The sequence below is a fragment of the Coloeus monedula genome (assembly GCF_965178545.1).
Source record: "Coloeus monedula genome assembly, chromosome: 10".
NCBI classification, from domain to species: Eukaryota; Metazoa; Chordata; class Aves; order Passeriformes; family Corvidae; genus Coloeus; species Coloeus monedula.
In genome coordinates this window covers 20,513,472-20,539,547 of record NC_138790.1, presented here as the reverse complement: position 1 = coordinate 20,539,547, position 26,076 = coordinate 20,513,472, and positions in this window count along the sequence as shown.

The window sequence follows — 26,076 nt, the reverse complement described above, 5'->3', positions numbered from 1 at the left end:
AAATAAAACAATACCACTGTGCTGCTAAGTCAGAAGATAGCAATTCTGTGTAATGGAAATGCAAATATGAATGCAATTGTTATTTCATGGATAAATGGAACTTGCAAAAAGGTGGTGCAATGTTTTTCCCCTCTTTTGTTCATCTCATCATTAGGTCACACACTAACCCATCCTTCATTCACCATATTCCATACACTTTAGTGCACTTCTGGTGGGAACGAATGGTATTTCAAAAGGGTTTATGAACATTTCTTTTCTGATCTAATAGGTTGGTGAGCAGAGGTTGAGGCATCGAATTACCCAAGGTCTCCAAAAGTTATTTCATAGACACATCCTCTTTGCTGAAGATTACTTCAGATAATAGCTGTTTGCCTGTGGGTCTCTTTTTCATGTTGGAGTGTATTCTCAGTACAACATCCTTTTAGGCAGCTCTCAGCACTCCAGACAATAAGCTACTTTCTCTATCTTCCCTCTATTTTTGCACTCATTAATTTAAGAACAAATGTATAAACAGTCTTAAAATTCCAATAAACATTCTTATTGCCATAATTTTTTTAGTGCTCTAAAAGATGGTGAATATTTTGCTAATATTGTTTCTTTATTCTTTTTTTTTTGTTTTCCTATAAACACAATGAAGTTTAGAATGGTCTGGGGTTATGAAAATCAGCATTGCAAAGTTAAAGGTAGGCAGAGGGAGAACACAATTAGTGAGGGGCAGGAGCTGAAGGCTGTGCTAGGCAGATTTCTGAACCACGATGCAATGCAGAATGAGGAACTGAAAGCCTGGATTTCATGGTTCTCATATTAATCCTCCTTTAGTACTTCTAGTATGTGCACTGTCCTTGAAAAGAGGGGCCTGTGCACAGAACATTCCCCCACCTCATCTGTGGTGTGCAGCTCTCAGGGACGGGGGAGACTCACTCAGAGCAGCAGCTGCCTTTCTTGTTGCTTATCCAAGGCAACTGGAACTGTGAAACTTTTGAGGATCACCTTTCACATTAAATCTGTTTTCTTCAGGAAATAAATTCTCACTTCAGCTTGGCCTGTGCTATATAAGTATACAAATCAAGAAGTGTTTCCGATTGAAAGGGCACACAGAGATTGTTCCAGGCTACTAATACCATCCTTGTGTGAAACAAAGAGAGATAACCAAGAGGGGGTTCAAAAGTGATAATCCACACACAGAAAAGTGCTATTTTTCCCAAGACAGTACACCTTCATCACCACTTGCTCAGAGAAATAGTGCTTTCTTTGTATTTAGTGACACTTACAAGGATTACTGCTAAGAGATGTAAAAGGATTCAATACCTGTATTAAGGCTACAGTATTTGAAAATAAGCTGATAAAGAGCTCAAAGATCTGGATGAGAACAGCAAAATATTTATATTTCAACACACAATTAATGCTGCAATGGAAGAAGAAATTTCAAACTATCTTCTAACCAATGACTTTTACGGTCTTATCCTCAATATCTTTGAATCTGAACGTCATTTTATCTTCCAGCTGAATCTGATTCAATTCCCCCATAAAGGACAGAAAAACTTTCCATTAGTTTCAGTGTGGGCTAAGTGAGGTGTCATGGACAAGGTGAAACAGATAAATGAGCATTTACAGAATCAGGTATGAGCATTCCTGAATCAAAAAGGGATGATATGGTAATATATAGTACCCTATGGGAATGCTGAGCACCTGGAGAATGATTTTCATGAGGATGTGTCCTGCCTTACAGCTGGGACTGCCTCCTCTGAGGTCATCACAGTGTATTGTAAATACACAGCCTTATGTAAACTACCCCACATCAAGACAGGGACGAAATGGCACCACAAAAAGTGGGGTACACGAGTCTCTGCTGGGTTCTGCATTGCAGAATGAAGCCTGAACCATTTCAACATCCTCTTGGCCCAGGAGAATATCTACACACCTGAAAGGTTAGTTTGAAATTCAGTTTGTCCTCTATATTCTATAAAGGTATTTCTTTAATTCGGCGTGGTAGAACCAACTATGTAATAAGGCACTTCTCTTTTCATACTTTTAAAATAATACTTTCCCAAGTTATAGGTAAAAAGGTTTTCATCTGCAGGAGATAAGGGTAGCAGATTTTCCAGTAATATGGATCATTTTTCTTGCCTGTCTGGAATTTTTATTACAATGATAGATCCTTCACAGAGCAAAGAAAATGACATGGAAAACATCGACAGCATTCTCCAGTGCCTGTTGAGGTCCTTAGCCTTTAAATATTTCAGGCAGCATCTCTGATTCAGAATGAAAATGGACAAATGAAAACATGGACTGAGTTCTTCAGGATGGGGGTTGCAGGAAGAGCTAGAGATGAGATTTATCAGGGTATGGAATAGGTTTCTAGTGGAAAGTTATGGCAAATTAGCCTGAATATAGTACTCAGATATATGGCAGGAAGCAATTCCAGAGAGTTATGGCAATAAACAAAGTAGCCTCCAGGTCTTTTTCATCTGGACAGTTTGGGAATGAATCTGTGATTGGTTTCTCTCATGGCACAGTCTGCAGCTGGTAAGCAAGGAGGGGAAAAAAGTCAATATTATTTTTTTAGAAGTGTTCCCATTATTTTGCTCTCTGGCCAGTACTCACTAGTGTATAAGTCAAGTTCCCACTTACTCTATAGCACCCTGGAAACAATTTTGACTGTAGAAACAACCAATAGCCTCTTGGAGGTGGTGACAGGAAAGTAGGGGGGCAGAACCAGGATGGAAAGACCAAAACTGTTCATCTCATCACTCCTCCCACTGCTATAAGAGCACTCAGCTCAAGAGAACATTTTTTTCAGGCCATGTTCAATCTGCCACAGTTTTAAAAGTCTCAAGTGATGGGGAATATTTTCTCACCACTTACTGGGAAGTTGGAGTCTGTCAGCTCCAACTAATAAATATCTGGTTTGATGGTGACATTTACAAGTCTTCTGCTCCACTGAGCTCAGTGCACAACAGCTCACATCCCAAAGTCAGTTCCTTAATTATCTTGTCCTTCCCCCTTGTCAGGAATTCATCTGATGATGTCCCAGATGGATGTGCTACACCAGTGAAGAAGGTTTTGCCTTCAACAAGCCTTTCTGGGATCCTGAGGACACCTGGCACGGCAGGAAGAAGTGACTCAGCAGTTGTTTCAGTGCTGGTTCCTCCGACCCCCACAAGATTTTCCTGAAAATGCATTTGTTTGAGTCTTATTCAACTTTTTCATCGCACATTCAACAGAAAGAGAGAAGAAAAATCTTCCCTCGAACAATGTTCTGTACTATTGAAGGCAGTTTGGGGAACAGATCTTGCATCTAGGACAGGGTAGAATATAAATTAACAGGGAAAGGACACGAGGAAGTTTAACACAGTGTATAGAAACCAGGATTTTTTCATAATTAAATTCTTGCTTTTTAAAGAGGCATGGACTCTTTCTCCTTCTTCACAGATTTTCCACTGAAAATTTCATATTAGCAGTCACAATATAGGGAGAGAAGAGACCAGAAGATCCTGTTGCTCTGTAATTGCACCTATTTTTCTCTCTCCTTCATGAAACATTATGGTGAACAAATAAATAATAAACTTCACACTTGTGGAATGATATCTTCTTATATGCAGAAATTAATTATAAATCCTTCCAAAGTAAATCCTTATGATCTCATCAAATTACTGTATTAAAAATCATCATAAAAATATCTTTTCATGTGAGACTCTCAAGTATATGAAATGTAAATTAATTCACAGAAAACCAGCCTGAATGAATGCATTAGGTCTATTCTGTGGGTGGTTATACAGACACTTTGAAAATTTTTTGTTCATATCTTCTATCACCTACAGTGGCACAATAGTAAAATTCTCAAGCCTTCCATCTAATTTTCTGCAACCGTGGCACAGGAATTAGACTTTGGAACAAAAATACTCTGAGATTTCATTAAATTGTTTTATTCCTGAGCACCTGAAATTAAGAAAAAGAAAAAAATCCACAAAATACTCAATATGTTCTTTGACCAAATAACTGTTTAGAGGATAAGAGATGAAGGGATCATTTCTATTTACTCTGAGAAAGCTATACAGCATACATAAAAACAAGGTGAACAAATATGTACTAGCACTAATCCACAATTCTACCAAAGTTTTGAAAATACACTTTCCTAGAAGATTTAATACTTTATCTAAAGGTAGGCAGGTATTTCAGACAGAGGCCTGTCATTGTTTTCATTAACTTAAATGATGGAAGACAGTACTCATGTAAAATTTACAGTGTACATTAAACCATCAAGGGTAAAAACATTCTTGAAGCCAGCATTAAGATTCAAAATGATCTTGATAAATTGGAAAGATGCTCAAGATTCAACGAGATGACAATGGGCAAGTGGCAATGTCCTATTCAGCATCACAAGAGAAGAACAGAGCTGAAGTGCCTGTGAACAGTGCAGGACTGTGGCAGAAGTGTGAATCTCACCTGCCTGTATAGTAACAGCACTGGCATATATAAAACATGGGAGGTTATCATTCTTTGGTGCTTGGCATTGATAAAAGTGTCCTCCAGAGAACATCACTCAGGACTAAAGTAATCTTGAAAAAAAGAAAAAAAGCTAAACAAAAGACTGAAAAACTGTATATAAATTGGCAGGAGTTGAGAAGCATCAAGAACAACAGGAGTTTTAACAAACATCTCTGCATAAAGATAGAATAAATTGTAGCTTTTGTTTGTTTGTTTGTTTCCGAAAAAGAGAGACAGAGAGAAGAAGAAGAGAGAAGGGAATAATGACAGTTTTGATAGTGAGAGTTTGTTTTTAATCTATAATCCATTCAATATCAAAAGATGCAACTGAGGACAAACCAACCCCACAAGACTGAAGATGGTGATGTGTTTATTTTGCTTAGAAGATCTATAAAATGGGTGTAGAACTAAACAGCCACAAGTGCAAGATACAAAGCAACTCAGTCCTTCCTCAAGACAGTTCTGGACCATTTTTTACTTCTGAGAAACACCATGATACTTGTGCAGAGCAACAGGGAAGCAAAACAGTGGAACTGACATTAATCATACATTATTCTCCACTTCAAATGTCAAATAGAAAAACTATCTACATTATTCACCAGGTTAATAATAGTCAAACTAAGAGTATTCTTTCCCTTTTGTGACTCAACCTACAAAAGTTCTCTCATTACTAAGGACAAGACACCAGAATTAAGATTGCATTCACTCTCAAACAACAACAAGCTCCACACAATTCTCTCCAGCTGCTCTTTCCTACAATTCTGACACACAATATAGGCTAAGAACTTTTAGATGCTGAATCCCATGTAATGCTGTTAACTGCAATAAGTATCTCTGCTGACATATTTCAAGGCATTTTCAGTCACAGTTAATAAAGGCAAGCAGTAAGCATTGGAGTTAACATTCCAAGGTGGGGTGGTTTTTTTAATTTTTCAAAAATGTCTGATTTGTTCATTTAATAGTGGCATTGACTAAAGACTGGAAAACTTGTATCCTTGGTGGTGGAAATGTAAATGGTATTCATCTTTAGATCTTTAGCAAATAAAAGAACATAACTCCTATAGTCCCTCATAATTAGATACTTAAGATGGATTTTGGAGCAAAATATTAAGCACAGATCTGCTTAAGTAGCTGTCATAACCACTGAGTGCTAAGGCAGAAGGTGTTCAAAGGATAGCATTTAGGAATTTTGGTCTTAATTAAAAGTTATGGGATTGACAACCTAACTACCATTCCTCTGGAAATATCCCTAGTTTCTGGTGGAATTTTTTGAAAAACCCCTCCTGTGTGTTTCAGTGGTTTATACAGTGCCTGTTTGGACTGAGCAACTTCAAATTCTTTGTTAATTAATCTTTTCAAATGCATAGAATGAGTTTTTGCAGCCTTGGTTTTGCTGAGCATTAACTCCAAGCAAGTGGCATGCTGTTGGTATAAAAGAAAAGGTAAGACTGGGAAGCAGTCATCCAGAAAATAATAAAATTCTGGAGAGGAAAGAGAGTACTAGGGAGTGATTTTGGCCTAGGGACATTAAATAATGGGAAGTTATGGGGAAAGGTTGAAGAATGAATGACTCCATGGCAAAAGAGAATAAAAACACAGGATACACTCACAGCTGCCTTCTGAAGTACACTTCCTGCTTCTTCTGCCCAGGAAAAAGCTATAGTTTAACCAGAAATTAAACTTGTGCCATTTACATGCCTCTTGCATCAAGAGAGAGGTCCAAGCAGTATTTAGCTATACATGCTGATATTTTATCCTGCCTGTGCTATTCATTACCTTCATTACCAGGACACTGCCAGAAGTACTAAAATACAAGGTATTCAGCCTTCTGTAGGTCATTCCTCAGAGTAAGGGTCTGGGTATCATTTAATGTCTGATCCCAGTCCCTGGTGTAGCCTGGACTGTGCTGCTGATCTCAGCTGCTGGGGGTTAGTGATGGCATTTCCTGAAAGGAATTTCTGCCCAGTTTGGATGTGGATGAAAATTTTCTACAGATCAAGTGCTGGAAATCCCTTAAAGGACTATAAATCCCTTAAAGAACTAGAAATGCCTCTCCTGAGCTTTCCTTGCCTACATTTATTCTCTTTCCTTCTCTTATTTCTATTCCTTTTGCTTTTCTGTTGTCTCTCACAGTCACAGAGCTGGATGATCTCCCATGGCAGGCACAGGCTCTGAGCAAAGCACACGGAATATTGCAGGGTCTCTATTGAAATGACTCCTAGTAACCAAAAAAATACACCTAAGGAATGTCATTAAAGCATCTGTCATTCCTCCCTGGATCACTGGAGTAGGCCTGACCATAGTACTGGGTTTCTTCATAGCAGTATTTGTGGGCAAAGCACATATTAAAAACAAAAGCAGATCATTTTTCAATAAAAACACAATAAATATTAAAAAAAAAACAAAACAAAACCAAAACAATTAAAGAAACAATAAACTCTTCTCTCATAAAAACAGTTTGGGGAACAAACTTCTTTGAAGCCTCCCTGTGTTAGTCAAGTTTCTCCTGAAAGAAGGCTTTGAACAAGGTACAACAATCTCGCCTTGTTTCAAAGGTTTTCCTATAGAAAACACATCACTTGGTCTTGTTAAGGTGTCCAGTTCAGCATCTGCAGAAAGAAAATGAAGCCAAGAAGAATAGCAAACAATTCCTTTCACACCAGGTACTGAAACAGAGATCTCCTGTTGAATTAGATAAAGCAAAAGTGCAACTGGGGTGTCAGAGCTGCTCACAGTTATCAGCCCTCCCCAGCCACACACCCCACAGTGCGTGTTCAGTGACAGCCTCTCAGGGGACACAGGCAAAGCACACGAGGCTGTTTTGTGAACAAAACTCCCCTCAGCACAGGCACTGAGGCTGCCCCTGCCTCACCTGAAGCAAACTGAGCTGGTTTTGCTGAAATGCGTATTCACTCCCTTTGAGTTGTTTCCTAAGTCACCTTCTTGGCCCTGGTGCATCCTGCTTGCCATTCCCACTCCTACCCTGGGAAAAGATGGGGAAAAACATAGTGGCTAAAGCAAATTCTGTTCTCAGCTCTGTCCAGCACCAAGTGTAGGCTTCATTCAAACCTATGTTCTGGTGATATTTGGCCCAATGTTTTCATGGTGTTTATTTTCTCCCTCTTGGCCCACTGGAGCTTCAGTGTCCTCTGTCCAGGATTCTCCCCATTTGTTCACCTGCTTCTACATCAAACACCTGGGACATCAGCTTTTCAGAGAAAGTGCTCTCCTTTTTTAGGTCTGCTTTACTGTAGAACCATTCAATGATGTGAAGTGAGATAGTGGCAGATAAATTGAGAGTTCAATTGAATGCTTCTATTTCCTTTATTTTGTATCATCTCCATTTCTGTGGTTTAAAAAATACATAAATATCAGCCAGAGCTTGAATGTCACCCTGCTGAAGAGGAAATATTAGCAAATAATGTGAATTTAGGTACTTAAGCAGAGCATCTACAATAACACTGTAATGCCTGAAGGGATATTCTACAATTTTTAGTATTAGTGAAGATAATTAAAATGTTATTTTAAACAGACTGAAATACTAATTATTGCTTTAGCTGAGATTCCATTTATAGCAAGTTACATTTAACATCTCATTAAGAAAGCAAATGAAAGAGGGATCATTCATATCTACTTTGTTTGTGGGGCAGCAGTAAATTCAATTTATCATTAAGGTATTCAAATTAATACAAAATGAGCCAGTACATTTAGTAGAAGAAAACTTCTTGTCTTTTCTGAAACTCAAAGAAACCAGAAGCAAAGGGAAAAAAACAGTAAGGAAAAAACTCTATTACAGCTCAAATTCAAGGCAGCAAATTACAAGATTTTACTCTCTACCCAAGACAGAAACTTAAATAAATAAAAAAATTACTATCAACAAGAAAATCTGACACAGGCTGCCACTTCTCTCCCCATCCACTAAACTATATCATCCCTTGTGCTTTGATGAATTTAAGGAGAAAACCAGTTTTCTTTCTAACCTAAAGATCTAAAGATTGCCTGTAGAGTAGGGAATATCTGAGATGTTTGACAGTTCCCCCCATGGGTTGTACCCAAATATTTTTGCCTTGAACAAGAGAGTACTGGAAAGAGAGAGTTTATGGAAATAATTACAGAACATTGCAGTTACTCACTCTTCCAACGCCAGCTTAACCTGTTCCCTGCAGGATTCCTGTTTACCCCAGACCTCTGAGGACTCAGGTTACTCGTGTCAGCAGGAGTTAAAGACACTTAAGGACAGGAAAAACAGAAAATCTCAACCTTTGCAGGTCAACCTCATCTGCCTCTCAACCAAGACTTGCCCAGATTTTATGGCCAAAGACCCAGAGGGGACTCCTAGCATGGAAACTAATGCCAGGGAAATAGAAATCCTTCCTAGCAGTATCCCAGGGCTGTGCTGCCTAGAAATCTTCACCCTTATTGATCCAGATTTCCTTAGAAGAGTTTTGCTCCCCAAATAGCCTACTCCATCTCAGATGGGAACTCAGAACATTTGGGAAGTGCAGCAGGCTGTTCTTTGGAAGGTTGTACTCCAAAAGCTGTTGTTTTTTCTTGAATCTTGTCTGCAAATCCCATGTCCCTGTTCAAGAATCTTTCTGTGCAGCCAATCATGATAAATTCCTCCCAAAACTTCTACTGTTTTCTTTCTCTTGCTCCTATTGTTTTGCTGCTACTTGCTACCTGTCTTGTTTCTGGCTTTGTGGCAGCCATGCACCAGTCATCTCTTGGGGTTTTCTTTAGGATGTATCTTATTGTTATTTAATTTTGGCTTTTGAAGTACATACCTCAGATTTGATAGAAACTCAGACCAGCCACTGTTTCGGGAGAAGAGCTCACTGGATAGGGCTTGGGTCTTCAAAGACCTGGATTCCTCTCTTGTTTCCAGACCAGGCACACTCAGCAGCTGTGGATAAATCATCTTTACACATTTGGCATTAATTTTCAAACCAGTTTGAGATTAAGATCATTCATTCCCATGTACTTGTATAGAACCTGCTACACCATGGCCCTGATTTCACTTGAGTTTACTGATGTATGAAGGAATAACTACATTTTGGAGTGGAGATAAAGGCTGACATCAGTAGAACAACTGCCAGTTCTTATTACACAATAATAAAATTGAATCTTATACTATACACTTATTTCTTAGCTACTTCTTTCTGTAAGACCTAGTCAAAATTATCTCCTTTTGTAATGTATAGAGAAAATCTAGCAAATAACCCCTGTTTTTTAAAACCAGAGGAAGTGGGAGGTGTAAAAAAAAAAGAAGTGATACATGTTGAGACAAGGAACAAGGTTCATTTGCTTATTCTTGGAAGAGTGCAGTGATGTTCTTCCAGGTTTAGAGATTATTTACTTTCTGAAATATGTTTTAGAGAGTGCATTATGGTCATATTCACAATTGGCCTCAGAGAAGGACACGGACTTGGAGCTTATTCAGGGTAATTTAATCAATCTTATACAAAAAAGCAACAGCCAACCATTATGGCCCAAGTCAATACTAAAATGATTTCCCAAAACTCATTTCAAAGTCACTTCCAGGAATCAACTGGTAGCTTCAAAACACTGAGGCTCAACAATAAATTTAATTTTCTCTAAAGTCTGTAATTGAGCTTTTTTAAAACAAAAAATACAGTTTATTGCCATTTCCTTTAATGAAATACTGTGCTTTGGGTGGCATGTCGTGTTCCTGGTAAATCCTCATTTTTTAACATAAATCAATACATTTTGTACAGTTGGTACCACCTCATAGTGACAAGAAATACTAACACAGCTCATTTTGTACAGGAAAAACAAACACATGGCATATATTTAATCTGCCTGCCTACCTACCAGATGGAGAAAAGAAGGGCCAAGACACTGATGGAGTAAGTGTTTAATCACATCAGCTTGGTGGCTTACTTACAAACACAAACAACTCCACTTGCACCTTTGGGAACTCACCATGTTTTCTCCCAACTTCTGAAAGTGCATGGTGGTTAATATTCTATTTACAGATGACACAGATATGTGATATGATCATGAGATAAGAAGGAAATTACATCTCTGTGACTACTGGCTCACCTGGACACCTGTATCATAACTACTTGAGAGCTAAACTGTTCCATTTCATGTACTGAGAATAATGCTGATTAAAAATTCTCATGTTTTGATGAATTTTTCTTATAAGTTGTGCAAATATATCACAAGTAACTCATAGAAATTTCATGGGCAGCATCACTTACTTCAAGATGTTTATTCAGGTACAGACAGGGGATATTTTGACACTTCCTCCTTCGCAGGATAAGGATTTGCTCAATGACAAAAGGTGTGCCATATTTTGTCACATTTTTCGGTACTTCAGTTCCTGTTTAAATCACTGAAATTATTCTGTGGGATAAAAGGATACCCAGAGGAGCAGAGAATGGCAAATGGTTGTCTCAGAATATTTGGTGTGGGTGTGGGAGGGGCCACAGATCCTGTAGCTCTGCTGACTTGTTATTTCTCTGGAAAAGGGGGCAAACTCAGCTCTTGCAAGAAAGCAGAGTTATGCCCTGTCTGGTTTGTGTCACTGGGTTGTCACTGATGTCAGCTACCTCAACAATCCTCACATGCTCTACAAACCAGAGAAATTGGATTCAGGGGGAATATTGGGGAACAAGAAGAGGAGAGAGATGTATTGGAGGCAACAGTTGGGATCATAAACCAAAAAAACCCCATGTATTTTTCCAGGACTGTAGGAATGTCAGTATTTCCCTGTCTCACTAAATGTGTCCAGGAACATCCTGCATATTTTTAAATTCCTTCATTGCATTATGGATTTTGTCTGCCACTTCTTCCTATTTTTTTTTTTTATTTTCTGTCCTATTTGGTTTTGGTTTGGTTTGGTTTTTGTGGGGTTTTGGTGGGTGATGAAAGGAGTGAAAAGTGAGAGAGAGGATAGAAAAAAGAAAAAATCTTCAATGATCCATTAAAGATATTACTAACACAGTAAATATATACATATGTATATTTGTATCTATATATAAAGATGTACTAATATAGGAAGATTACCATAAACTCTACACATACCTTTAACTCCAGAAAAAAAACAAAAAACAAAAAAACCAAGAAAAAAACCTTTTTGTCTGTTTTCTTAATTTTCTGGGGTTCATTTACACAAAAAAAGAAATAGAATCATATGGAAATATCAATGTAAATATGATACCAAAAATAAGCTGCAAATTAAAAAAACCTTTAGAGCAAGTACTTGGTGCATTTTATATTGCATAGTCTGTTAATAAGAATTGGTTTTCAATAAAAATGGTAATCTAAGCAGAATTTTGAGGGCTGGTATAGAAACCACCAGGTAAGGTTCTGTGGGCTTTGCTTTGCAGAACATTATTGTTATTGCTTCTGGCCTAAAATCCATGAGCCAAGGAATCACAGTGATGGTGCTGCTGCCAAGTCAATTAGCAGCACATAATCCAGGAGAAAGAATTAATTATGACATATTCACCTTCTGCCTTGACATCTATTGAACTTTCTGTTTGGTCATTTACCTGTGCTAGATTCTTTGGGTGTTTCACCCAAATCACCTCAGCTCTGGCCTCTGGATTCAGAAATCTACAGAAACAAAATCTTTGGCTCTCTTAAATATTTTAACTTGGGAAATGTTGCTGATGATAGACACAGGATTTGACACCTAGTTTTCCCCTCCATAGCTATGGCTATGTGGGGCAGGAGGTTACTGGGACCAAGTGAACAGCTCCAGAATCTTGCTTGGACCTCTGAGAGACCTCTCAATTTCTTATTCCAACCTCCAAAAAAAAATTATCCAGTGCTCCTAAGCCTGTGCTTCTGGTGAAGACAAATTATTATGAGTTTTACTCTTCATAGGGCCACCACAATTTTTTCCCTTTAAAATAAGCTCTTTTTTTGGTTCTTTATGGGTTTTGCACAAAGCTCCCTATGATGAGCTCAAGCAAAGTGAGGAGCGAGCAGGATATGCAACAGTTCTGTCCCCTCTCAGATTCAATAAATGGATCTATAACAGATGGCTAATTACAAATATAACTATTAACCAATCCAAGTAATGCTTAGCTCTTCCAAAAACATCATGAAGGGGTATTCTGGCACACTGTGTTCCAGCACTGCAACTGAAGTGAGCCAAACATAGTCTGCCCTAGGCTGGTGCAGAGATTGAAAAAACAGAATATCTGGTGTCCTGGTGGCTTATTTTGATTCTCTCTAACTGTGACCCTTTATCAGCCATGGAGCTTTATTCAAGACTAGCAAGGGCTGAATAACTGGATTTTCTTGGCAGGTAACCTTTCTTACTCTGACAATTAATCCAGAAGAAAAAAAAAGGGCTCCTCATATCCTGTGCGAAGAAATAACCAAGTGATCAAAGACTGGATTCCCTGTCCCAGCACTCCTGCCAGTGAGTACGTGTGATGCATATGTGGGCATACTGCTCATGCACCATGAAAGGGCACATCACTGGGTTTTTCATTCATCTGGAAGTTCAATGTGAGCAACTAAGGTCCTGGGTATTCATAAATATGGAACAGATGCCCAGTATAATCAAATTTAGCCTGAAAAATTCTGGTGGAAGAAAAAAAACTTGTGCGGCAAAGGGATATGAAAATCTTAAAAGCATGTGCTGTGATGGACAGGCTACTGCTTCTCCCTGTGCTCGCTGGCCAATTAGTCTTAAACTCTTTCCTGCAGCTCCCTGTGTTCCATGAGATCTTCTCCCCTCTCCTTCCCTTCTCCTGCTCCCACAGCTTCTGATCTAGGTACTATTTACAGAGAATGAAATACAGATGAGCATCCTGTTAAGCAGATGGAAAGGTTGATTGGGGACTGCACCTTCCTGGAGGAGCAGAGCAGCCCTTGGATGGCTGCAGCGAAGGTGTGATGCCACACTCTGCACATGGCAGGAGCTGAAGGCTGCTGTGGGCTGTATCACATTCCCAGGATCGTCCACATCTCCCCAGATGGTTCTGTTCTAGGTGGATCATAGCCCTCTTACCCTTCTGAGTAAATCCACCCTTTAGTCAGTGACTTCTGTATCAGGACGATTTGGAGTTGTTTTGAGGGAGCCAAGGCACTTTTGAAGTAAAGGCAGAGATTCTTATTCTCCATGTTCCTGAGCTCTGGAACAGGGTCAGCCATAGCTGTCCCCTTTCAGCACTGCATGGCACAGCTGATAAATAGGATTCCTTCTATCTACCAAGAGGCTGTTCATTTACGTGCTGCCTGTCCCAGGGAGCAAATCTGAGCCATCCAATTTGTCCACCTCACTGCCAGGGAACCCTGTTCCCTAATATATTTTGGGCTTATTCCTGGCAGCTGGGCTCAGAAAGGCAGGAGCTGCAGAGAATAAACCAGTCACTGGCTCTGGCTGAGCCCGAGATCAAGAAGAGGAGATGTGCTTCGGGTTCTCCGTTACTGCTCTTCAGCTAATGCAAATCAACTTGATTCTGCTGGAATCAGTGGAAATGAGCTGATTCAGGCCATTTATAGTTTCTTCTTGTTTACTTACTGCATCCTAATGACTGCCAGGCATAAAAACACCTGACTGAGGACATTAGACACAAAGGCTTTATACCCTGAATATTTTGTTCGGTTAAAGACTAAAAAAGACGAGGACTTTAACTTCTGATGAGAAAGCCAGGCCCCTGAACACTTAGCACTAATAAGGTGCTTTTCAGTTTCTAAGTGCTTTATAAACATTAATTAATTATTCCTTTCAACAACACTTGGTTATTTTCAGTTACTAGAGTGCATGTTTACTGAGTTAGCTCCATTGGTGCAAAGCACATTGTTGGCAGCAGGCAGGAGCATAAATTGATCTATAACCATACGCTGTAATTTGCAGCAGATTTGCTTCACCAAACACCATCAGCGCAGCACCAGAAGCAGCTCGGAGGAGTGACCACTCCTCCCCGTGTCCTGTGGTAGGGATAACCTTTACCTTCCCTGCTACACTGAGCAGAAACAGAGAATCTGTTCACTGCACAATTTAGCTAATTCCACAGAAACATATGTCAAACGGGAGCTTCACACAGCTGCAAAAAAGTAGCAACAAATGTTGTATGTGTCACACAGAAATACCCATTACACTACAGAAATGACACAGAGAACAGGCGGATTTCTGGTAAGTGAGGTTGCCACAGTGAGGCAGCAGAATTTCCTGCTTGCAACAGTTATTAAAGATATTAAAAAATTCTTGTCTGTATCAGCATGCTGACAGTATCTCAAAAAAAACCAAACCCTTACCCAAAAATCAGCCAACCAACCACAAAAAAGAAGCATGACATATTACCATCCTAACATAGCCAAGGGGAGATGGAGAATGACCAGAAAGCAGGAGCTGGAGTCTCACATCCTTGCCTCAAAATGAGGGTGGTACAGGTTGCCCAGAGAGGTGGTGGCTGCCCCATCCCTGGAAACACACAGAGCAGTTTGGTCAGGGCTCTGAGCATCCTGATCTACTGGAAGGTGTCGCCGCTCATTGCAGGGGGTTGGACTAGGTAACCTTGAATGTCCTTTCCACCCCAAACATTCTATGATTCTATAATTCTCTGATTCTCTGCTTCTTAGTGCTTCTATGATCCCTGCCCTGTTCAAGTCACACCAAAGACGTGACCCACATCTTGGCTTTCTAGAAGGTAACCTTAGCCACTGAGGTCTCATTTCTTTTCCCATCCTGTCTCTCTCTCTCCCCTTACACCGCATGCCAAAGGAAAGCAATGCTTTCTGGCAAAAGGGTTGTCTGGATCTGTCTGTTTCCACTGGAAATGAGGATTTCAGTGAACTGTGACAGATAATAGCAACTATTTACCATGGGCAAGACCTCTGCAATAGAAAACAAGGTCTTGGGAGTTGCTAAGCTATTGCTTTTTAATTAGACACACCCACAATTTTTCCAGGGAACAGACTTCTGACATAAAATGCTGAAAAGAATCAAGTTTATCACGACCATCAGCAGAAACCAGGCACAACCTCCTTCTGTGTCTCCTGGTTAGTGAGGGGCTGGTGCAAGGTAGCAGGACACGAGATGCTGCATGTACCCAAATCTCATTTTACGGAGCATTCAGAGCTGTTTGCCCCACACTGCCTGCTGCCAGCACTAAGGTGATTCCAGATGCTTCCTTTGACTTTCTTCAAACTCTCTTTGCTTGGGGCAATCAAGGACAAGACTTAGTGTCATGTATACGACAGGAATTAAAATTGCAGAGTCAGGAACTAAATCTCTCAGTATCAATAACATGCACTCCAGGAGGGATAAGGAACACCAAACTTTAATGCTCTCAGACATACAGCCTAATTAATTAGCTTTCATTCACCTTGTTCATATTTAGAGCATTTTGTCTGCATGTGGAGCTGTGCTGGCACACACTGGGGATGTACTGTAGGTCTCTAAACAGGAAGAAGGTGTATTAGCAAATAGACTCTTTTGCCTGTATAACTGCATCCATACCTGGGCTTTTGCAAACACTGCTATTTTCTAACAGTCCTGCTCAGCAAATCTTTCAGCTGCATGAAAGGCCTGAGACTGGTTACTGAGCATTACCTTCAACATGGGTGTTCACAGCTCCCAGCATCCCTCCTGAGAGAATCTCACTATAAGTAATATACAAGTATTTACTGGAATCAGGAAGAAAAAAATCAGCCTATTTTCAGTCTGAATAGTTTAAATTGGGCTCTGGGATTCTTTGATGCTTTGGTTGGGAAGAAAACAAAACCCCCTTCTGCTGATGAGTTCTAATTTGCCTCCATCTATGCTGGGTACAAAGAAACAGTGAGGTAATCAGACACACTTCTGTGTCTGCTCTGCAAATACACCCAGCCCTCATTTGAGAAAATGGCACGTTGCACACTGATGCAAATAAAAGATTTGGGATTTTATTCATTCATCCCAAAACAAATGCAAAAATAATTTCTTTCCTGAAGTGTTGAGAAACAAGAAAGTCATTTTAGTTAATGAAATACAAACAACTCTATCTATGGAAATACAATGTAATTTTAATCTTTAAAATTTTCAGCTTCTGATATATGATTAAATTCCTACTTCCGATTTCAGGAGGTTGCATGCAGTCACAATTTTTCTTAATGTTAACAAATAGTGCAGAAAACAATTAAAACGTGTGGTATTCTAAAGGATACCTTTTCATTGCTTATAGACACTTACATATCAGTATAATTTTGCATTGATCCTCTGTAAAATATTTATATCTTAAAAGTACAATGATTACTGTAATACCACATGTGACCTCAAGATAAACGTAATAGGATCACAGATACAGGCTAAGTAGCTTCTTGGAGCAAATACGTTGAGAATTACACAAAGGGCAGAGACCAGAAGCTGTATAAAATCCTTCCTCCAAGGAAGGGACACAGCAGGGTAGTGGTTCATCTCTTCCAGTAACTATTCTCCATTGCTATCCAGAACTAGAACTTCTAGAGCAAGGCGCCAAATCCTCATGAAAAATGTGGAATTAGATGGGTACAGTTAAAATACCTTTCCAATATTCCTCAGAAGAATATGTGGCTCGTGCTGTGAAACATGAGAGACTTTTATTCCTTTCTGAAACTGGGATTAACAGCCCCTGGTCTCAAGCTCATTTTAAATAATTCGCCCATGGATGTTCTCTTTATTCTAAATATCGCCAAGTTTCAGACTTTAGTTATGCTTTTGGTCCCTGCTACATTCCTGGCAACAAAAAACACCAACTAATTTAACACATATCAAAATTATTTTTCTCCACCTTTTGAGTTCACTGGGTATTACTTACCCCCACATGAGAAATGCAGCCAATTAATACAGTCACCATAGCAATGACTTGTACAAAAGCATCCAAGCCAAATAGCAATTTTCAACAATGCAAACCTGTGATTTATTTATGCCATGTAAAATTCCTTTCACCTTTTTTTTTCTATGCAGGAACCAAGAGATAACTTGCACTTGCTTCTTACAATTTTGTAGGAAAAAAGAGCAGGAAAGAGGAAAATAAGAAACATGTTCACTCTTGCACTTCTCCAAATGTGGGTGTTGGATGTGTTTGCAACATAAGTAGTTGCAGCCGATTGGCACCAAGCCCTGACACGCTCCCTGTCTAATAAAATGTGTTTCTCTTGATACCAAATTCGAACTGGGGGAACTAGCTTGATATATCCTACATGTAAAATATGTTAAACACCCTAGACATTGAATATGTGAAAAGGATCATTATTCACAGGCTCCTAATCAAAGCTTTGTTTCATGTCATTATTTGTTTGGTTTTACATGATTCCTTGCTTGAGTGAAAATGTCTGGTGTTGAAAATTGTCACATTTCTCTCAGAGAAACAAGGCAAGGAAAAGTGCTGCATTCAGAAAAGCCCAGGCATAATGGCTTGTTTGTTTTTAGGTTTTTTTTTTCTTTTGGAAAACTCTCCACTGTTTGTTAGGTTTTAAATTATTGATTTATTTGGTGATTTACTTTGCAGCAAATTGAAGTCATATGCAAGCTAAATACAGCTTCACTTAATTATGATGATGGGGACTATAAAGATTCAGAAGTAGACAATTGCATTTACTTGACATATACACTATAAGCCAAAATATATCCCTCTTCCACAACACATACTCTCACTACAGAGTAAATGTAAGTTAAACCACATTTATTTCATTAACAGCTGCGATGTCTCTGCCTGTGAAAGCTTTTAGGTGCTATGAAACAGCAGCATGGAAATATTTTAGGCTCTCCTGGTTTCCCTGTAGGGAGAGATCACCCCCATGTTGATGTGGCCACAAAGGGTCTAAACCAACAAGTGGGGCTCCATGACATCCCCACCTTTTTTCACTGAGAGCCAAAATACAATTAGCGCTTTCCATGTGAAACATTCACTGAATTATCTTTCTTTTTCTGTACTTGTTGGGGACATAGATGTTCCTCAGAAAAATAGATTTGGAAGATACAAATATCTGGATGGAAAAACTGGAAGCCTGGCATGAGCTGGTAAGAGCATGGAATGTGGGCTGCAGTGCACAGAGAACTCACCTGTACCTCACAGGTCAGTACCTGGAGCTTCAGGTCTGCTCCCATGGCTTTCCCAGAGAGAAAGAGTTTGACTTTTGGTATGGATTTTCTAAAAATAAAAATACACCACAGCAGAGATCTGCCTCAGGATCCAACACAAGTAATTGCACACAGAGCAAGATGCAGATGATCTGAAGGCAAGTCCAAGTTCTGTCCCAGATGCGCAACAGATTTTGGCATGCTGGCTACTGGTTTAGGTATATTACAGCTAATGTTTAAACTGACTAGGCAGGATACTTATGGCAGCATAAATCTGAAAATCCCAATCCAGCTGTCTCTGTACTGACAAATCCATGCTTCTGTGGGTGTCCTATCTGGTCAGATTCCAAGTTAGCATGAACAGCCAAGGTGCAAACACCTGTACTGTGAAACAAACGATATTCCAAAGCTCACCTCTGCATCAGGGAATGGGGAAGAACTGGGGTTCCAGTTAGTGAGAGCCAGAACCACAGAATACAAAGCATCACATTCCCACACTCTGGACCAGCCTTACAGGAGAGGTCTGGGAGCCTTGAGATCCTTAAGCAACCACGTCTCTCAAGGATTCTGGTCTCTCTCCTCTGAAACTGAGCACCTGAAAGCTCTGACTAATCTGAAAAGAGATCCTTTCCACCCAGAGCCATTGCTTAATGAAATCAGTATTCCAGTCAGCTCCATCACTAGAAAAAGCAGCTGCAGTATGCAGGGGAACATATTCCGTTTTCCCAGCTCCATGTGCTGGCATTTTGCAAATGAAATTTTCTCTGACTTTTAGGCTATATGAAATCTTGAAATTAAAATGAAATATAATTGTCAATGAATGGAAAGTAGCACTTTTTGGCCAGCTCTATTTGTACATATAAAACAACCTAGATGTCCCAAAGTGTCTTTCATGCCATCTTGAATTATTTCCCTTTTTTTTTTTTTTAAATTGAGATCTCCAAAGCCAGCTGCTTAGGGGTTTTCAATGCCCAAATTCCCACCCATTATTTCATTTGACACTCAGATCCCTTGAGAAGCACTGAAAATTACTAAACCTTAATATCTGTGTGAGACTTCCAAACAATAGCTACAATGAAGAAACTGGTCTTGGCACTAAAAAACAATGAATATGTAAGACAAATTGTATCTGGAGAGAGCAAACACATTTAAACAGGCTACCAGTAGCATCTTTCAAAAGATATCTAATGTAAGCAGCATACTCTTCAATAGCTCAAGGGGTTTATAGTCAATAAATTTAACAGGTTGCAAAAAAAAGAGTCAAAGCTAACGTACAGTATGTAAATGGAAGCTGGAGTGCACTCTTCTTTTCAACCTTAGGACAGAGTTAATAGAGGGGAAATGACAAAATACATAAAAAGGAATACACAGGATTTGACAGAGTATGTTTTTTTTTCTTTTAACTTCAAGGCAAACTACCAGACTATTTTGGTTTACAGAAAAATCAAACAAAGAACTTTTATCAGTTTGCATAAAAATCTCATTTTCAGCACTGGAAAGATTAGGCTTCAGAGCCTTATTCTGTAGTTTCATGAGGAGGATTACAAGGGAAGTGGTGAAAGTAATGACCTTGTCAGGGATTAGCTTCTAGAATTGTATGGTAAATAGTTGTGTTTTCTATGCTTATGGATTAAGATATTCATTGACAGTTTCTGTAAACTAGTGAAATTTATGGATATTTTCAGTAATAGGGTGATGACAGCAGCAGTATCTGACAGCCCCATTCCTGCCTCTTGACATTACCCACAGTGTTGTGATGATCAGCCTGGGGAGCCGGATCCTCAGCCTTGCCAGATTTATTCACAGTGGCTCAGTGTTTGTGTGACAAAAAATGTCTCCTTTTGGAATTCCCTCTATTTTACAGTTGTATGGGCATGCTAAATGCAATGTATTGGACCCATTTGGTCCTTTTTGTTTTTCAAGAGCTACACCTGACTCCTCCCAGCTGACCTAAAAGCACATAGGAGTGTCCTTTTCACTGACTTACCCCACACATTGACAGCTACACTTGGTTAAGCTGCCAGAAAACTGAAGTAGCTCAACTTTTCCCACTGAGATTTTCTTCCTTCAACTTTTTTTAATTTGTTGTTTCTAAAAAAGTCTTGGTAAGAAGACAGGAACTATGCATGTGGGGCAATCGAGACCCTTGTGCTGGCTATGACAAACCCAGTCTCTGCTCTGACTAAATGGAGACTCTTTGGATTGAAAGCAGCTGCTCTGAGGAAGGCAGAGCAGAAAATGCTGTGGTGGCTCTTGAAGCCCAAGCCAATATCTTAATACAGAAGGTAACAGGCAGAAGGGCCCTCTGAGTAGCTCAGTATTTCTGAAGACTCTCTAGCTAGCTTACTCTTCCCAAGGAAGTTGAAAATAGATTCACCAGAAACAGTCACCTGCTTGTCTCTGTGCTTGTAAAATGTAAAACATTTTCTGTTTACCCCGATGGTATAATTTAATTTTCCAGATATATTGGAACCTATTTATTGTGCAGGATAATGAAAGAAGAGGTTTACTTTGTTTACTTGCTACTACTCAGAGTAATCTCTATTGTAAAATAACTGGATAGAAGAGCAAAGACAGTTTGGTTCATGAGAGAAACATTCCCATGAGTGACAGCGTAGCATAAACTTGGTTAGTTTGTCTCGAGCAGTTCCAGCTCGCTCTGGTTGGGTTCTCCACACAAAGCAAAGCACAGTCTTCTGGCAAAGAAATGAGGACTTACAGCAGCCTATACACATTTTGTTGCACTTGTTAATATATAATTATATTCAACAGAGAAAGATTTCAAAGTCCTAGTCTCTGACTACCTGAATCATTTCTACTACAGATGCAACATGTTAAGATTTTTCTTGAACAATATTATCTGACAAGTCTGTTAAGCTGTGTGAAATAGTGCCTGGGCTTCTGCTCTCATTTTGTGACAAGGGAAAGTGAGATAAGCAGAGAGAAAAAAAAACTGGACCTGGATGGAGGTTTTTTGGAAGTATAGCACAAAAGTAGTTTTAGACAGGTCCAAAACTGATCATTAAGCCTTCACAACCATAGAGATGAGTGTTTGTACTCCCAGTGTGCAATTTCTTAGACTGTCCTTGGACAGCAGCGTGTGCCTGCGGTGCTATAGGGGTGTAGCCAAACATCATGTAAAGCAGTCACACTGGCAATGGCAGAAATCTCTCTTCAGAAGCACAGAGCACACAGTTCAAGCTGCAAAATTCATTCAGAAAATTTAAAAAAAACCAAGCAGTTTAACCTGTGCTGACCTCGGTGTTGCTTGAAATGGTTTAAAACCTAGGTTATGTTTGCCCTGAAGTTTTGTAGTGGTGGAGACACAAAAAAGCTGAGCTTCAGCTTGGTCTGTGCATGTCAGCAATTGGCAAAAAACGTGCTGTCTACCTCTGATCAAGGGAGAGGTGCTGGGACATGCACAGGGTATGAATGATGAGCTCTCAAAATGGAAAAGTATTCAGAACTAATCACCCAGGGAACATAACAGGCTAATCAGAAATTCCAATAGAAATAGATATCTTTCAACAGACATAAAATAATCCCTTTCATGCAGTTGAGCTGAGAAATCTTTATCTCATGTAGGTAATGAAAAATACACGTGCACTGTGATAGACGTAGTTCTGTATATGGCTAGAAATTCCTTTTCTTGTAATTACCTTTTCTCCCCGTTCATTCTTAGTTTCTTTAACATAGTCATGCATGCAGTGGACAGTTTCATGAAGACAACCTTAAGAACAGAGATCTCACTGTTTCCTAAAGAGAAAACAAAGGTTTCTCAGTGCTATATTCACCATAGCAAATACCCAGGTGATTACACCCACAACCTAACTGCACTGGCTGATTTTAGCAGGAAAAAGCAAAAGGCAAATATACTCTCTATATCCACAAACTGGGAAATATACAGGAGGATGTTGTGCTTCCAGAAGGCATTTAAAAAGGGGGAAAAATTAAATGCTTTGTCTTTTCTTTACTGTTGTTTAAAAGGCATAGAGGAAACCCTTCTTTTTCTTTTAATGCATTTTACAAAATTTTATTTTCCAATGGTTTTGGACCCGTTAGAGCTGCTTTTAAAATCTCAGTGACAATTTCATATTCTAGAAGGAATCTGAACATGTTATCATGCATTCCAAAATATACCAACTTGCACATAACATTAAATAAAATCTGGCTCATTACACTCATAAACCTAGAAACTTTAAAAACTCTGCACTCTTTTATGTAAACTCATTTACTTGTCTAATCTATCTAATTCAGTAAAGAAACACCATTTTATATATAACCATAATAGTTTCATTATGCCATACTTATCACAATTTATAATTCTAGTTAGGCAAGCAGTATTTGAAGTAGATGTGTTCTGTCTTTGCTTTGTCTGACCTTTGCCATTCAGTGACCTGAGAAAAAAGTCAATTATTAAACCAAATTATTTGAAAGGTAGTATTCAGTTAGACAGAAAAATGCCTTTCAGACAAATGGTATCATATATAATAAGCAAGGTCAGATGAAGACAGGATATTTAAAACCAGGTAATGAGAATCATTTTAGAATCAATAAGGTCAGAAAAGACCTTCAAGATCATCAAGTTCATTGAGATTTTATCTTTCTGAACAAATATATATAAATAAATGTTGTCAGTGGTAGAACTATAAATAAACTTGCCTTGTCTTTTCTTACAAGGTGGATTCCAGTATCTGTAAACATAAATTTGGAGTACACGCTCAGTTTTGGTGGCCAGAACGGCAGTGATGATCAGGAAGGAAGGAAGGCAAAACTGCCAAAGTAGTGAGAGTCCCAGTTTGGTGGAGAATACTGAACGGTCTCTTAAGCTATTTATGCAGCTGACAGACTTTGAGAAAAGTACTGGAACAAAATTCCTGCCTCCCAGGCCCATCACCGACACAACACCCTGGCCAGACCCCAAGCAAGTGGCAATTGCTTGAAGCACTGTAGCACATGGCTGTTCTCTCACTGAGGACCTAAGACAAGCATTTTTATTTCCTGGAGCCCAAAGGTCTTCAGCACAATGATATGGTGATGGTTTTACAGGTGAGCACTATCTCACAAGTGACTGGATACAGACCTGTTCTCAGAGAACTGCTCACAGGGCCATAAGTCTGTGTCATCCTCTCTTCTATCAAACCCACACACATTGAAGAAGCCATAAAATCCATTCAGTCTAGGAGACTTGTCTTATCAGCTCACAAGAACGAAGCTCTGCAGGTCAAATCTTTATTCAAAATTGGATTCAAGTATCTTTGAAATTATAAAATTATGAGAGAGCTGAGCATTGTCATTATCATTAGCAGCCACCCCTGAAAATGCTTGAGAAACGATGCCAATAGTTCCTTGGAAGGAAGTTAGAGAGATACTGCAATTACCAACTATGTTATATCATTTAAGTATATATTTAGCTTAATTGTGGTAAAACTTGATAGTATTCTTTTGATTTCATAATTACTAGAAAAACTGCAAAATAAAACATGTCTTGGGGGACTGGGAATTTGATGTGGTTTATAATCAACAACATTGTTCACAATGACAGATCTGAGTATACAGAAATTATTTCACATTGCAGTACTGGTGCTAACACTTGCTTTTCCACTTGCTTTTTCATTACCATTGCAAAATAGTTTTCCTAGACAGTGCTTATTTTAGTCATGGCAGAAACTAATGAATTTTTCAGACTTGTGTCTGGGTTTTATTATACTCCTATATAATCTTTTATTATACTCCTACAAAATCTGGGTTTTATGTATTGTATTATCAAAGAGTGGGCTGAGTATGCCCTTACTTCCCTTTGAATCTTTTTTACAACTTTATAATTCAGAAATTTAAACTTCTCTTGACCCATTATGAACCACTCACCTCTAAGTCTGGCCTTTCTTCTCCCTCTAGGTCACTGTGAAAATTATTGGAGCTCCAGGGGCACCCAAAGCCTCTCTTCTTTGGCCCTGTTGTACTAAACAATGTAAAAACAAGGCTGTAAACAGTCCCATTCTCAAGAGCCTGCAGTCTGGTATGTTTACAGGACAGATTTTAGCAAAGTAAAGAGATGGCTGAGCTAATTCCTTTCAAGCTAACATTTGTATCTCTAGTCTGTACTAGAACGTAAGCACGATCTAAGTTGGTAAGACAAGGGAACTAAATAAGTGATAGGAAAAGGGAAACTCAAAATTCCTCTCTTCACAGAGCTGACATGAATGTGGGTATTCACAGCAAGAGACCAAGCAGAGAAAACAAGGGATTTTGTGTGAGCAGCTGTCAGTCTGAACATCGTTTTGCCCTTTCTCAAAACTTGTCCTTTGAAGAGGTATGAACACCACTGGGGTGATTCCCAGCCCTGTTAGATCAGAGCTGCTGGAGAACCTCTCCATAAGGAGAATCCTGTGGCTGCCCTGGTGCACAGAGAGGAATCCAGAGCTGAGTGTATTGATTGGCTTTGTGCTGTTGTGCAGAGGAATGTAAAGAGATACAAAAATGTGAGAGGGAAACAGAAAGTCTGCTTGGTTGATATAGCAAGGCACCAGCAGCCAACGGACTCTAAACCCCACTCCCTGTTTCTTCTGCTGCTTTCACTCAGTTTATTTTGCTCCATAGATCAATCTCCTTATTGGAAAAAAGAGTGACAAAGGTCTTCCTTACCTCTGTCTTGTTGTTGTATCCTGTGTCTGTGGAGAGGGAAGATACTGCAGATGTGAAATGTGTGATTGCTTTTGTGGACATAGGGGTTTCCTGTTACTGATTAGGTGGAGCCAGCTCTTCCTCTATATCATGAGTACTGAGCAGGCAGATCCCAACACAAAAGTTGTCTGATACGAAGGTGTGGAGAGGGCAGACCTAAGTGAAATACTTTCTGTATGCTCTAAATTTGCTTTTTCTTCCATGTAGAGATAAGGCTTGATTGAGCACCACTTAATGCAGAGCAAAGGAAAGATACTGTAGGAAGGTAGACACTGTGGTAAAGAAGAACTTTAGAAAATTAAGTGCAGATGAAACAGTAAAAACAGTAGAAAATCAAGATTTTCACGAGTAAAACAATGGGGTTTTCCCTCTTATCATCTGTTGTTACAGATGAGTACTCCTTACCTCCTCCATGCTCCCCTTACAGCCTCACATGTCTAAGGTCCTGGCTGGCTTTTTTAGTAACACTAAAATAGGAGCAATGGAAAGGTAATAATGCTGGTATTTGTAAATTCAGTTAAATCATTTATTTAACTTGAGGGTGGATAACCCTCCCAGCTGAGAGCCACATAATGATTGTTTGAGACGTGGACTTTGTATTTCAGAATACCAGAGGAAAAGCCAACCATGGGAGTATTTCCCTGGTGAAAGATGGTCACTGCTGTAATAGGTCCAGATCTGCTTCAGAGCAGGATTAGCTACGCAGCAGTGTCCCAGGGCAGCTCCAAACAGACAGGGACATAGCTGAGAAGAGCAGTGAGACTCACCTGCTATTGCTTCAGCTTGAAATCTGCCAGATACCTAATAAACATGCAAAAACCTATTGGTCAACTTGTGCAAACTCTGGGAAGAAGAGTGAAAAATGGGTAATCATG